At 50.1% G+C, this 15,142-nt stretch overlaps 1 long non-coding RNA gene across 1 annotated transcript; it reads right to left on the reverse strand.

Annotated features, from left to right (window-relative positions):
* Positions 1-3,652: 3,652 nt before the first annotated feature.
* Positions 3,653-4,566, reverse strand: LOC135387081 (uncharacterized). The gene is made up of 2 exons (XR_010420843.1): positions 4,451-4,566; positions 3,653-3,833 (listed from the first exon to the last, which is right to left on the reverse strand). It is a non-coding gene; the product is annotated as an uncharacterized LOC135387081 (long non-coding RNA).
* Between the last annotated feature and the right edge of the window lie 10,576 nt (positions 4,567-15,142).

The raw sequence follows: 15,142 nt of genomic DNA on the forward strand, positions 1-15,142 counted from the left end.
GAACTGCCCAACCTGCTCTCACCCATTACCTGAAGGATCACACTTCCGAGTTCTGGTCGTGGGGCCTAAAGCACGAGATGCAACCCCACCACCGCCACCACTGCAACCCTCACCGGAGCCGGAATACATATGCAACGATCTGAATGCGCTCTCGACGCTGCTACCGCCAACACCACCCAACAGCTGAGCCATCAGGTGCACGCGCTATTTTCTTCTGTGCTCAACTATCGCTGGACTATGGACCGATCGTAACATCGCTTCTATGCCTTCCTCTTTTTCTTCTACTGTGAGAAGCGACATGTGAGAAGTGTCGCTTGTAAGCCATGTATATTTTTTTTCATGCTATTAACCGCTGTTTAGCAAATAAACGTTTCCAGCCATTGCCTATAAAGCGTAGTTGTCTGTTGAGGGGGGTTCGCATTAAGTGAAGCGACGGGCTTTATCTGAGAGAAAAAGAAAACAAAGTTCCCCTCGCAAAGTTGTAAATCTTTATTTTCGTGGGTGGTACCCCTAGAGCATTACTCGCCTCAGTCTCGCCATGGAAAGAGCAACCGTGAGTACCAACTTATTTTCACTCTATTAGCTATAGATCTGCGCGCATATTTCAGATGCAACGCCCCACCTGCGGCCACCGATTGCCTGAGGGCTCGCACATTCGAGTCCTAGTGATGGGAGGCTCGGAGGCTCCTCCGCCTCCCTATAGTGAAGCGCCGCCGCCGCCAAGCTATTTCGAGCAGCAGCGGCAACAACAACAACGACCACTCGGCAGGGGTCGCGGGCGCGGGTTGATGCTCCATACGAGCGACCAGCAACCGTTCGCCGTCGCTCCAGGTCGAGGACAGCGACACGCGATGTAAACAAAAGTAAATAAAACACATCGCTAAAAAAAACAGTGTTCTACGCGTTCGTGATAGTTTGTGGTGTGGGGGAGAATAAAGGACACCACACTTTTTTAAGCGACAAACAACTTTTCTAGCAGCTTTATTGATTTTAGGTCATTAGCGGCGAGATTATTGTAAAACAGGGATACAATGCTTTTCAGTGATTTCCCTTTCGCCAACAATGTCGCCACGATACAACAGTACACACCACACATTGGAGAATACAGGCTTTGGATACAGACATCATTATATTTGTCGACGGTGAGGCATTTCAACTCGGGTTTGATGAGTGGCAATCCGAAGGAATCAAAGTAGATGAGGTCATCCTTCATTTTCGCGTACAGAATTCAGTGCTCCCCAGCTTGCTGTCGCCGATCGGTGTTCACCACGATTATACCCGGTCTATCCAGCGCGGGCAGACGGTCGTCTCGAGCGTATACACTGCGAAAGAGTGCCGAAGTGTAATCGTTGTACTTCAGGAGTCTCTCGATATCCTGCTCGAACATCGCTAATCCAGTGTGACGTTCCTGTTCTTATCGATGGACATAATTCGCACACTCTCGGACAGTATCAATACGGTCGTGGGTTCGGCCAAGGCACGTCGGAACTTGAGTTGCAGACGAACGTTTCCATGCCTGATCGGTGACAGGTGGACGGAGGATTGATCGGGTTCCAGGTCGTAGTACAGTAGGAACTTGTTTCCAACGTAGTGGTCGTATTCGTAGGAGACGTGCTTCTCACACAGCTGCTCCATGAGGTTGAAGTAGCTTCGGTGGTTCAGGTTATTGTTGAAGTCGAACGTGTCTATTCGCTGCGTCCCGTTCACGGTGAGCGTCGCCGACTCAATGTCGTTGTTCACAAATCGATACGGGTCCCGATTGAATGCTCCCTGGTAGGCTAGGGTGGGCACGAATGCGACCACCACCTTCTCTGGAAATAAATCTTCCAGGCATGCATCCAGGTTGCCAACTGGTAGCGAACGAATACGTGATTCACTTCTGGCCAGTGTGTAGAAGGCCTTGCGCTGCTGCAATTCTGTTTCGTGTCCGAGGAATAGGCTGGGAGACACGGTGATTTTCTTTATCTACAAGGTGGCACTCATGATTTCCACTTTATGCGTGTGCTGCTCCTGATCGGTCTTCATAATGCGGAACGCGTTGGAGCCTTGATAAAAAACAAGCCTAATTTCCACTCCCGATATGAGTAGCTTAGGCTGCAGGAAAATGTCCGAGTTGATCTTGGAAACCAGGTCGATGGTCTTGCCGCCACGTGTGAGGTTGTATCGTTCGGTCGGTCCACGAGCGCGAATGTTGTGTTCCGATTGACGCGCTTCTTCGTGCGTGTACAGACCTGCTTTATGCACGGTATTTTGCTCCGTGGTGCTGGCGTGAAGCAAAATATCCAGGTAGCTTCTATAGCTATACAAATCATTATTCGTAATCATGGTCTGATTCAAGAAGACGGCTACGTTCTTGAAAAGCGAGCTGGCGAACGCGTTGACGGGGTAGACCTCCTCGTAGGTCGTCCGATCGCCAGCCTGTGTTTCCGGTAGCGAAGCATTGTCACGTACGATGCGGACTTTCGTCACTATGTACGCGGAGTTCAAATCGAGATAGTGGTGCCCCAAATTCGAAAGCTGGAACTCTATGACGGAAGATATGTCAGCGATCGGGTAGAATACCTCATATTCCCCCTTCAGTATATGCCACTGCGTTCCTGGCAAGGAAAATAACTGTGTTTCCGACTTATCCAACAGAGGAGTGTCGGGATGTACGCCGTTAATCGTGTCCATCTCGCAACTAAATTGTGGCCGCGCAACCAGCGTGATTTTTGCCGTCGAAGACGTCCGGTTTTCTCCTCTTTCTTCGCCCGCCAGCCCCTCTCAGGTCTCGGAGAATTTCACGGCCCGTATCTTTCGCCGATCTTTTAAGCGCACTTCAGAAAGAGTCTCCCTCCGACAGATTTTTGGCCACGCGCTTAGCGGCCGCAACAGCCGTCTTTTTTAAGTAGGGCGATACGTGTTTAAAGAGTGGAATAGCGAAACGCCCGAGCTGAGAAATTGCCTCCCCTCTGGTACAGGTGCGACCTGTATACCGTCGGAACGCCAAATCCGTAGATTGGTACCGCTTTAGTGTACATGCTTAAAGTGCAGCGTCAACGTCGATCTACCGCGATTTTGTAGCGGCAGCTTGCAACCCGTGTCGTCGCGTATAGAGACGGTGATTGAGGAAATTTCGTGCTGCACTAACTTAAAATACTGAACGGGAAGAAAGCTGAAACTCAGTTGTTCTTTCGTTCTATCGTATACGAATGGAATTAATTTCAGTATCGGATGCCGTCCGTTTCCCACTACGGAGGGCGTGACGAGATCCGTGTATATCATAATACAGTTGGGAAGATCTATGGTCACTTCGTCGACGCCCGTATCGTTTTCAGTAAATACGGTTTTCGCGCCGAAACCCAGTAGGTACGCAAAGTAATCGGATAATGTAAGCGACACGTTTTCCCGCAAGCTCAACGAACACTTCCTCGCCCATGCATCAGTAGTAGGTACTGGACTCTCATGGTGCACAACGCCCAACTGGCCTGAACACGATTTAATTGGCAATTAGAGCTATTTGGGACCCACCACATTAATCAGCACCCTCCAGGGAGCCACCACACTAATTGGGGAAAGTCTAACTCGTGTCCAGACCAGCTGAGCGTTGTGCACCATGAGAGTCCATAAAAAAGAAAAATAATAGGCAGAAAATAAAATAAAAAGATGGAAATAGAGTGGAGAGAAACAATTTATTCGAAAATCAACGATGCCGCGGCGAAGAAGCCGCTCCGCAACACCCGAGTGACCAGCGCACGCCATGTTGGTAGTTTGCACCCAGCAGTTGCAGAGATCGACGACAGGTGGCCACTTAGTTGCAAGGCATCACACCAGATGGCGCCACCATCATAGCTCTAGAGGAGAAAGACAGATAACAAGATACTAGCGGCAGGTAAAAATGGCAGCACTGCTAAACAAGTCTAGGCATGCGAGAGAAAAGGTCTAACCGCTACTGCTAAACACAAAACAGTACACATCGGGGAAAAAAGGCTTACGGGGGCGATCGCTTAGGCCTAACCCCAACACTACGCAGCTAACACAAGGCGGGAACCACACATCGCTAAACATGCGAGAAAAGGCTTAACACGAGCGCGGTCACCGCTAAACACGGCAAACATACGAGGAAAGAGGCTTACGGGGGGCGATCGCTTAGGCCTAACCCCAACACTACGCAGCTAACACAAGGCGGGAACCACACATCGCTACACATGCGAGAAAAGGCTTAACACGAGCGTGGTCACCGCTAAACACGGCAAACATACGAGGAAAGAGGCTTACGGGGGCGATCGCTTAGGCCTATCCTCAACACTACGCAGCTAACACAAGGCGGGAACCACACATCGCTAAACATGCGTCAACAGGCTTGGACACCGCAAAACAAGTCTAAACATGCGAGAAAAGGCTTAACACGAGCGCGGTCACCGCTAAACACGGCAAACATACGAGAAAAGGAGCACGTCAAATCACTCACCTTTTCCCCCGCGGCAACTTCCAGGCAGAAACTGAGCGAGCGCGGAGAACATACGTCTGCTCTCTACGAGATCCAGCCAGAAAGTGAGCGAGCGCGCGGAGCGCACGTCCGTCTTCCGCGACCGTCCGAGAGAAACTGAGAGAGGCGACGCGCAGCGGCCGCTATGGATGCGCGCGCGCCCTCTGCTCCACCCGTCCGCGCATGCGCGCGCGCGCGCTCCTAGCGCCCCCTGCGCCGGCCGCGGGTGTTTTCGGTTTCGGCTCTCTGCTGCTGCGCGCGCGCTCCTAGCGGCGACGGGTGGCTTTTCAGTTTCGCTTTCATTCTCCGTTCTTTGCGCGCGCGCGTTTATCTGTATAAAGGCAGCGCGCACCGCGCTCGCGTCATCATTCTGACCGATACGTGGAAAACGCCATGTGTGGTTTATTCTCCTGCGTTTCTCGTCGTCGCAAGGAAAAGACAAAAAACGAAGAACTTCGCGAATTTATACGCGGCATCGTGGAGGAAGCCTTTCAAGTCCACCGTCTGGAATGGTTGCAAGCACGTCAAGAAATGTGTCAGGACAAGATGAAGACGCTCGACCGCATCTTAGCGGCGGACAGACTGGCGAAAAAGAAGTCCAACTTTAGCCTGGACAATCTGTATTGGGAACGCAGTTCCGATGTAGAGGACGACGACGACGAGGATGTGTAAATAAAAAAGCGATGCATTTCTCTTCGAGTCTCAGTCTCTTCTTTCTCTTCGTGCAACGTGTACGCACGCAACATGTCTTCCCCCGAACCTTTTCGTTTCCGTCATCCCTTTCGCTGTATCTTAAGCGGCCCCTCCATGTGCGGCAAATCTACGTTCGTTGCTAACGTGTTGAGGAACCTGAACGACGTGGTAGACAAGCCTCCGTCACAAATATTCTACGTGCAGAAATATGCTTCGCCGAGCATGCTGGACGAATTCGGGGACTCCGTAAAATTTACCAAGGAGCTACCGCGAGAGTGGGACACGTCGCGCGCTACGCTGATCGTCGTCGACGATCACATGACCGACGCCGGTTCCTTGAAGGAGGTGACCGATCTTTTCATTCGGGGTTCTCACCACGCCAACGCGTCGATCTTCTTACTCGTTCAAAACATCTTTTTCGACAGTAGCCATTTTAGAACAATATCCTACAACGCCAGTTACGTCGTCCTGTGGCGCACCGTGCGCAGCGTGCACCAGATGGAACATTTCGGTCAACAGCTATTTGGCAGAAAAAGATTGGAGTATTTTCTGGACGCATATAAACAAGCGATGTCGTCGCCCCACGCATATTTACTCGTGGATCTTCACAACTATACGCACGAGGATCACAGGTTGCGTAGCAATATCTTTCCGGGAGAACGTCAATATATCTACGCTCCGAAATGAATCTCCGCCCTCACCTCACTTTACTCAAAGTACTCTCCACTCTACCCCCTCCACACCGCCGCGACGTCTTGAGACGTTCGTCCTCGTCCGACATGAAACACCTCTCCGAAATTTGCCTCAATGTATTGAACGGAAAGGTGGCTCTAGCTCCAGATACGTTCGCGCGTTTGAAGAAGCACAAACGCTTTTTACGACGGCTCGCCTACAAAAAGATTCACAACGTTTGAAGCGCTATCTGTCTCAGCAGCGAGGACAGGGCGTTCTTTCGTCGGTGGTTCCTCTCCTGCTTTCCGCCGTGTTGAACCTTTTCGCCAATGGCCAAGAGAATTGAAGTGACCACCTCCATCGGAAACATTCTTTCCTCGAAGGAGAGTGACGACGTCAAAGTGAAACTCATACTGCAAGCACTGTATCGCATACTCAAGCAGTACGGATTTGACCCCTACGACAATAAAAACAAGGCGTCCGACGCTACAAATGACTTTGACTATTCGCTCCTCTCTCCAGAGGTGGACGAAGAGGAAGCGGAAAGGGTCGTCTCGGAATTAAAGAAGGTTCTTTCCTGGGATCGCGAGGGTTGTGTCTCCGTGTCGGGCAAGCCCATCAGACACTCCTCCGTTTACGAACTCGTCAATTATTTGTTGCAACGTAAAACGGGAAAGAAACCTTCCTGGTTCCCCAAAGTCTCGAAACTATTGCGTCTGATTTCTCTACCCAAATCTCGCGAGCCTCAACAGCAGCAGCAGCAGCAGCAGCAAGCCTCCATTGCGTGGACGACTTATGGAGGGATATGAGAAACCAGAGGGTGGTTTGGGGTGTGTGGAACGCTATAGAAAAGCGCATCACTTGAGCAAAAAGAAGGCTCTCGCCATTCTCAGAAAGCTGGATGCCTACACGCTCCACCATCCGGTCAGAAGAAAGTTTAATAGGAGACGCATCATCGCGCTCAAGATCAACGACTTGTGGCAAATGGACCTCGCCGATTTTTCAAAATACAAGAGATTCAACGGCGGCTACCGCTACATTCTCGTGGCAATCGATTCCCTCTCCCGCTTTCTGCGCACCCTCCCGCTAAAGACGAAGCGCCCCGCCGAAATGAAAAGGGCCATGATAAGACTTTTTCGGGGAGGTAACGTACCTACACGCATCTTTTGCGACAGAGGCGGGGAATTCTACAACAAGACCGTCAAGGAGTATCTCTCACGAAAGAAGGTACAGATGTATTCTACCTTCTCTCCAGTAATCAAAGCGTCGCAGGCAGAGCGCGTCATACGCACTTTACGCGACAGAATATTCCGTTATTTTAGAGTAACGGGGAAATACCACTTCGTTTCCGCGCTTCCCAAGATCGTGCGCGACTACAACACCACCAAACACAGGACTTTGGGCATCAGCCCGTCCGAAGTCACGCCCGAAAACGAATTGGAGCTGTTCAATAAGATAAATGGGAAGCCCGTCGTACCCTCCGTGAAAAAGAAGCTCAAACTGGGGGATAAAGTGAGGGTCCTACTTCACAGAAAAGGTTTTCATAAGAGCTCGGAAGGGAGTTGGTCGCCTCAGATTTTCACCGTCTCCCGCCTGAGAGACACCTCTCCTCCCGTCGTACACCTGGAAGATTACCGGGGTAAGGAAGTGGACGGATCTTTCTACCCGGAGGAGGTAGTCGTCGTAACCCGAGACGCCAATCAGCCTTGGCCAGTAACGAAAGTGCTGAGGAAGAAGCAGGTGAACGGTCAGAGCTTCTCCTTGGTTCGCTGGTTCGGTTACGACAAAGAACACGACAGTTGGGTTCCGAGCAGCGACGTGGTCAAGATTGGGAAATGATGTCGGACATCTACGTCCACCTGCTCTCGAACGCCAGCATGGATAAGTTTCCCTCGAATAAACTCAACGCCTTCACAGTAGCTTTCGATAGTCCGCTTCAGCTCTCGAATCGGTATAAAGTCGGTCTGATGGATCTCAGCATAAGTAACGATTTTTTAAATATCGGGTACGAAAGGCAAGATGCGAAAATCGAGGTTTCTTTCGAGGACACGGTGGAAGCCGGCAGAACTTTTCGTGTCACCTCGGATCTCGAGAGGGATTTGGGAAAAGCCCTTTCGGAATTCGACGTTTCTTTCGCGTACAATAAATCGCGATACGACTTCGTCTTACCCGTGGACGTGAAAGCCGTGGAATTGGACCCTCGGCTCGCACAGGCGCTCGACGCCTCGCTAGCGTCCCGCGAAGCAGGTCGTGCGGTGAAACCCCCCAAATTGAGCGAATGCGAAGCCACCTCCATCTTATTGGAGCACGCCGCACCCGTCGCTTTCGGCGACGTCACTCTGAATTCGGAAACCACGTCCCTACGGAACACACTCAACAAGTATTTCCAGACGCACAAGCTGGACGCCTCGCTAGAATTCGCGGATAACGTGTACTCTCTGAAAACACCGAAAGGGTTGCACGTACCGGAACCCTTTGTCAAGCTGCTACATCTCACAGCCGTCGAGGGACACGAAGAAGAAACGCTACGCGTCTCTCTCCCCGTAGCGCGCCAATTTTCTTTCACGATCAAGACGAAAATTCCTCGATCTTTGCAAGTACATCTGCCTCCCGGCTATTATGCGACGCCGCAAGCACTTCTAAATGCGATTAACCAACGCGTAGGCGAACGCGCGCGCTTCAGCTTCGACGGAACTGAACAGAAATGTAAAATTCGGCTTTCCGAGGGCACCTCCACCCTAAGACTTTCCGAGTACCTGGCCGTGCTTTTGGGCTTCGAATCGCGTACCGTGTTCACGGGGGATGAGGATGCTACGAGCTCCGTCGAGGTACTCCTGGAACCCCCGTTTCACAACATAATCGTGTACACGGATATCGTGGAACCCACGTACGTGGGGAGCGGGAAAAAACCGATATTAAGAATACTTCCCTTTTATTACGAGAAAGACAAGCACGTCGTCACCTACATGTTAGATAACATCCAGTATTTTAACCTGTCTCAATTCGAAATTCCTTCAGTGACGATCGTTCTCGCGGACGAAACGGGAAGACGTTTGCCGTTGCGGTCCAAAGGCAGAACCAATCTAACGTTGCATTTCAAATATGTACTGTAATTCCCCCAAAATAATTCCCGTGTACACGGGACCCCTTTTCCAACGAGGGGGCGGTGTGTTGAGCAACATATCCAAGTTTATCGTTCCCATCTGGCAGCAAATAAAACCGATCGCCAAGAGAACGTTGAAGCGCTTGGCGCGGAATTTGGCCGATGGCGAAGGAATATCGCGCGCAGTAAAAAAGACGGCCATAGCAACAGGGAGAGACGTGCTGGATTCCATGGAGGGCTCTGGAAACAACAATGGGAAGAAACGCCGCAAACGACAACAAAAGGCGCCGACACACGACGCACCTGCAGATATCTTTGGTACGCCGTGAAGGTCACACATCCGCTGCGCGCGCTCCGTCATGACGTCAACGAAAGGAAAAATACAGACGCCGATCTGTCTAACGAGTGATGTGATGATATTCGAAACCCCTTCCATTCAATACGGCGTGGAAGATACTTCGTACCAACTTTTTTATCCGGTCAACGGAGTAAATAATTCCGTGATCGAGTTTTGTATTCAAAATTTGCAAAGGGCACACTTGGATCTCTACGGCAGTTTCGTGTCTTTGACCGTGCGCATTGTTCGCGACGACGGGGAAGAAATGGACGAGAAAGATGTCCTTTTCCCAATAAACCACCTGTTGAGCGGCATGTTTAAGACGGTCACCGTTTATGCGAACAACAAACTCGTCAGTTCCAACGAGTTGTACGCCTACAGGAGTATTTTGGACGTCGTGCTTCATTCCACGCCCATGGCTCAAGAAACAGTGCACGCGGCTGGACTTTATGTCGAGGACGACGAACATTTAACGGACGATTACGACGTCTCGTCTCGCGGTCCAAAACAACGTTACGAAGCGACGAAGGGTGGAAAATACTTTAACCTGGTCGGTCAGATCAATACCGACCTGTTTCAACAGCCGTGCCTGATGGTACCTGCCGTCGAAATTCGCGTCGTTTTCCTGTTAAACAACGACGAATTTAAACTCGTATCGGTCCCCAAAGACAAGAAAACGTACAATTACGAGGTGGACATTAAAGAAATGACGTTACACTTGAAAAAGGTGACGCTGGCACCTTCCCTATTTTTGGAATACGAGCGGCGGCTTCAGACCACGCCGGCCATCTACGTGTTACGCGGATTGGAAACCAAGGTACGGAGCTTGAGTGCCGGGAGCTTGGACGCTCACTTTGAAAACGTTTACCCCGAAAGGGTGCCTTCCAAATTATGCGTCGCCCTGCTCGCCACGTGCGACTTTCTCGGCGACATCCAATCGAACCCCTACAAATTCCGCCATTACGACCTATCTCATTCGATGCTCTCCGTGGACGGCCAGCAAGTGCGAGCCGAGTACGACTTTCAGAACGACCTCGTCAAAATTCCCTACTTTAACTTCTTGCAAGAACTGGGAGAGAAACATTTCAAGTATAGCTACGAGCGATTTAAAACGAACGGGTTCCTTCTCTACTTTAACTTGGACGTGGACAAGTGTTCTTCTCCTTCGCATTTGAACGAGTGGCGAAAAGGAAACGTTCGCCTGCAATTACGCTTCGCTAAAGCCCTTCCACACGCGGTCACCGTCCTCTTGATTTCCGAGTGTCCCAAGCTCATGTACGTCGACAAGGACCGTACGGTCACCTTCCCATAAGAAAAGATGTACGACAGCGACATCTTGGAACTCGTGTCCCTGAACCCCCTCGCTTCCTCCATGCTGAGAGGCATTTGCGCTTCCGACGAAGCCTTCGTTTTACGCAAGCCCGGCTATTTAATCATCAATACCGAAGAGCGAAGAAGACGCGGGCAGCACTGGGTGCTCTACCTGAAAAACTACGACGGGTCTGCCGTGTTTTTCGACAGCTACGGACTTCCCCCCATCGAAGCAAACCTTCGAAAGACTTTACCTGTAGTGGACGAGTATAACGACAAGTGTATTCAATCGCCTTTTTCGCCTTACTGCGGGCTTTTTTGTATCTACGTAGCCACGCGCATGTCGAAACGCTACAGCTTGAAAAGTTGTGTATCCATGTTTTCCTGTAACCTCGAAGAGAATGACAAAACAATAAAACGTCTCCTCGTGAGCGAACTCGTTTCGTAAAAAATAGTATATTTATTCACGACATACACAAGACCCTTGCGAGACGATCTTCCAACGTGCTGACCCGACGCTCGCCGTCGGCGCCGGTCTGCACCGTGACGTCGAGGGATGTGTGGAGAAGCCAGTAGCGACGGACGATAGGTCGGTTGAAACCCGCGTTGATGAGACACGGGTCGACTGTCTCTCCTCGTCTATACTTCTCCAGCAGCTCGAGCTTGTAATCTACGAAACGCTTCATTTTCTTTGCAATCTTCCCGCTGACGGTGAACAGACGTAAGGGTATCGTCTTGAGAATCGAGCGAAAGTCTCCCTCGCAGCTATCGCCGTGAATATAATCGCGTAATCGCAGCAAGTCCCGATACATTCGTGTTTGCACAAAGGTGGCAAACCTCTGCTCGGGCGTCATCATGACTGAGACGGAATGAGAGTAGACAACCTTTTTTTTATTTCTCGTTACACATGAATTAGGCTCCAGCTTTGGTTTCGTAGCCGGGAAGGCAGCCCAAATACGGACGAAGGCTCGAGTCTAACCAATGGCTGGGGTTTCTCGACCAGAGTCCACCGCAACGACAGGTAGTCAGTTGATCGCCGATTCGCAAAAAGAAGGTCTTTGGAGGAGGCTTGAAGGTTAGGACCAGGGGTAGATCTCCCGTCAGTAGCCATTCGTAATCTGCAACGAAAGGAGTGTGAGAAACGCGTGTTTTTTTTTTTAACTCAAACACACACACGTACAATCTTCTTCAGTCACAGAGTGACACTGATGGTCCATCTTCTCCATCTTCCTTCAATAGTCGAAGTCCTTCGCAACGTACGTCGAACGGTACCGTCCGACAACCGAGAAACGGGCGAATCAATCGGTCCGTCCAATGCTTTTGCTCTGAAAAAATGTGAACAATTATAGAACGTATTAAAAAAATAGCGAGGAAGCGTACCTTTGGACCACAATCCACCGCAATTGGTGCAGAAGAAGCGGGCCCTGCCAATCTCCCGAAATATGTGAGGCGGGAAAACACCGACTTCACGCGCAGCAAAAGTGTTGTACACTGGAAACGAAACTCTTCAAACATTTCGACGATGATGATGACGTCATGGGTATATTACTTACGAGGATCTACCAAGTTGATCATGATGGAATGACGATCGAACGTTCGCTTCGACATTTATAGTAAAGCTTTGCCTCTCACTCTCTATGACGTCATTGAACGTGTTTGAACATGTTAAGACGTGTTTGAACATGTTCGGACACGGGCGGCGAAGTCGCCCCTGGACACACTCGTTCCTCTCTCTTCCTCTTTATGACGTCATTGAACGTGTCTGAACATGTTTGGACGTGTTCAGACACGGGCGTCGAAGTCGTCCCTGGACACACTACTTCCCCTCTCTCTCTCTCTATGACGTCATTGAACGTGTTTGAACATGTTTGAACGTGTTTGAACATGACGTGTGTAGACACGAACCCCGCAATACGAAAAACGTCACGCAGTACGAATTAGATTGGTGGTTAGTGTGTCGCGTCCAGTGTAGAAGGATCCTGGGTTCGAATCCCACTCTGGGACGGTTACACAGGATGTGACAGTGGGTCGTCTCTCTCTCTCTCTCTCTCTCTCTCTCCGTCTTTGTAGTCCTTGAACGTGTCTGGTCTCGAACCCCCTGTGTCTCCCCTCCTCCTCCTCCTCCTCGCACGATATTGGAGGAACAAAGGGCGGCATCTTGTCACAGAAGCAAAGTGGCGGATTTACGTAATCGATGGATATGACGTGAATGGGGTTAGTGCGAGCGTGCGAACCCTGTACTATAAGATGGTCATCCCCTGTACCCCCCTTGTCCACTATTCTCGAATCAAGAGTCCCGAGAAAATACTGCATACGTTCCAGACGATTTTGGACCTTCTGGTCCACATTCGTCCGCCGTTTGGTAAGTTTTTCTCTATCTCTTCTTGTTTAGAAATAGTTATTTTTCTAATACCTAACGTTCCTCTGTAGGTTTCACTGTGACACACATTGTGCAGCTATTTTTCCAGCTGATCCCCGGTGCGGGGGGAGATGTGCCCCGCTTGGATATGGAGACGTTTTTGCAAGCGTTCGCCATCGTAGACGAAGAAGACATTGAGACGGCCACCACAGAAGTGCTCATGGCGTGCTACGGCAGGGAGTGGCGAGAAATCGCTGTGCAGCGGGGACTAGAGGGGGAGCTCTTTTTCAGAGTGCCCCGAAGCTTAGAGGAGCATACTTTACCGCTAGAAGGTACTGCTCCTTTAAGCTTCGGGGAAGCGGAGCACCTCCTCTACTCCCTGGTGCACCAGTGGAACAGAGCGAGTGCAGCGGGTTGGAGAGAACTCGCTGAACGCTGGATGGCGAGTCAAATACCGTGAGTGTTTTTCGATTGTGGTTTTTGTTCGTAGAATCCTTATTCTGGTTCTTTATTACTAGATTGGATCCCTGGGTTCTTATAGAAGACCATGAAGCACCCATGTAAACACGCCAGCCAATAAACGCATATCGTCTTTCGCATCACGCGACTCTCTCTCTCTCTCTCTGCCCCAATACAATAGGAGAATAGGAAACCACAGATCCTGCGTATAAAAGCGAGCGTGGGATAGGCCGCAGTTAAAGATGATGATGTCGACGATGTCACCACCATCACAACGTTCGGTCTGCTTGCGCAGGAGGTAAGTGCATTTGTATGTGTTTAGATCGATGTTTGATTAATGCCTCCTTTTCTCTATTTGCTAGGTACACACAGGAGAATTATTTCAAATTGGGGGGAGGGACTTCATGCCTAACATGAGGTCCGATTAGGCTCCGCGAAGTTCAAAATTAGGGGGAGAATCGCCCGCATTATTCAAAATTCGGGAGGGACGAGAGTTCATGGCGAATATGAATTCTGATTAGGCTTAATGGGGAATTGTGGGGCGTCCCCCGCCCCAGTCAAAATTGGGAATGGGTAAGAGAATTTATGTCCAATATGAATTCTGATTAGGCGTAATGGGGAACATTTGGGGGGTACATTTTAATCTGGCCTTATTCAAAATTGAACTCCTTCTTTCATTTTTCGTTAGATTATTCCAAAACGGGGGGGAGAATTCGTGCATAACACGAATTTCATTAGAGACCATGTTGATTATACAAAATTAAGGAGTTCTTAAAGGGAGAATTATTTCAAATTGGGGTTAAATTAAAACCTTCTTTCATTTTTCGTTTGGTTGACATCGTCGACATCCTATGCGATATTGCAATGGCGCGGTGTCCAAAGTACAGACGCCATCAGCGCAATGAGAGGAGGAGGAGACGGTCTGGTTCTACGACGGTTGATCAAAAACCCACGAGGGGCATCCATCCATCCATCCATCCATCCATCCATCCATCCACGACACGAAGCGTTTCGTGGAGCAAAATGTAAGTTGTCCGTCTCTGCTGTGAGAGTGTATTCTATGTATGACATTGTTTTTCAGGAACCAATAGCCGCTGTCGTCGCACATCATGCAGCACAGGAAAAGCCGTCCAGCAACCTCCCCGTTAGGCCCAACTGCCTTCCTGTATAGCAGTACGACCCCTCCTTGTACAGCATTGGGCAAGGAAGACCGTGAGCGCCTTTGTGAATCGAGTGGCCGTGGAAGAAAGAGCAGGCATCTATCGACCATGTCCTTTGTATGTATTCAATAAAGATGTTTCAGTGAAAGAACACACAGAGTCTCGTCAAAGTTATTCGGACTGTTTAATGCGTTGCATGTCAATAACCAATCGGTATTTCAATAAATCAGTGACAAAGTTGACGATGTAGACTGCTTGCAAATGTCGCTGCTTCCGCAGGGCGTGCTTAATATGAGCGATGGCACGAGCGAGAAGGTCCACGATGTCTGCAGCGATGTAGTTGAATTCTGCGTTGGCCAAGCTCACAAATTCGCTCATCAGTCCCAGGGGTCCGTCAGGAACCGTTATGCAGACGTTCTTGTAACGGGCGTAAATTCGACGCACCACCTCCTGCAGCGGCCCCGGCGAGATCTCTCCTATATTGCCAAAGCCTACCATGTCTATCACGTAGCGAAAAGCAGTGATGACGAGCTCGTTGCGGGGACTTTCGCCGTTGAAACATTCCTTCTCCACTTCTTCC

This window comes from Ornithodoros turicata, chromosome 3, assembly GCF_037126465.1.
Source record: "Ornithodoros turicata isolate Travis chromosome 3, ASM3712646v1, whole genome shotgun sequence".
NCBI lineage: Eukaryota > Metazoa > Arthropoda > Arachnida > Ixodida > Argasidae > Ornithodoros > Ornithodoros turicata.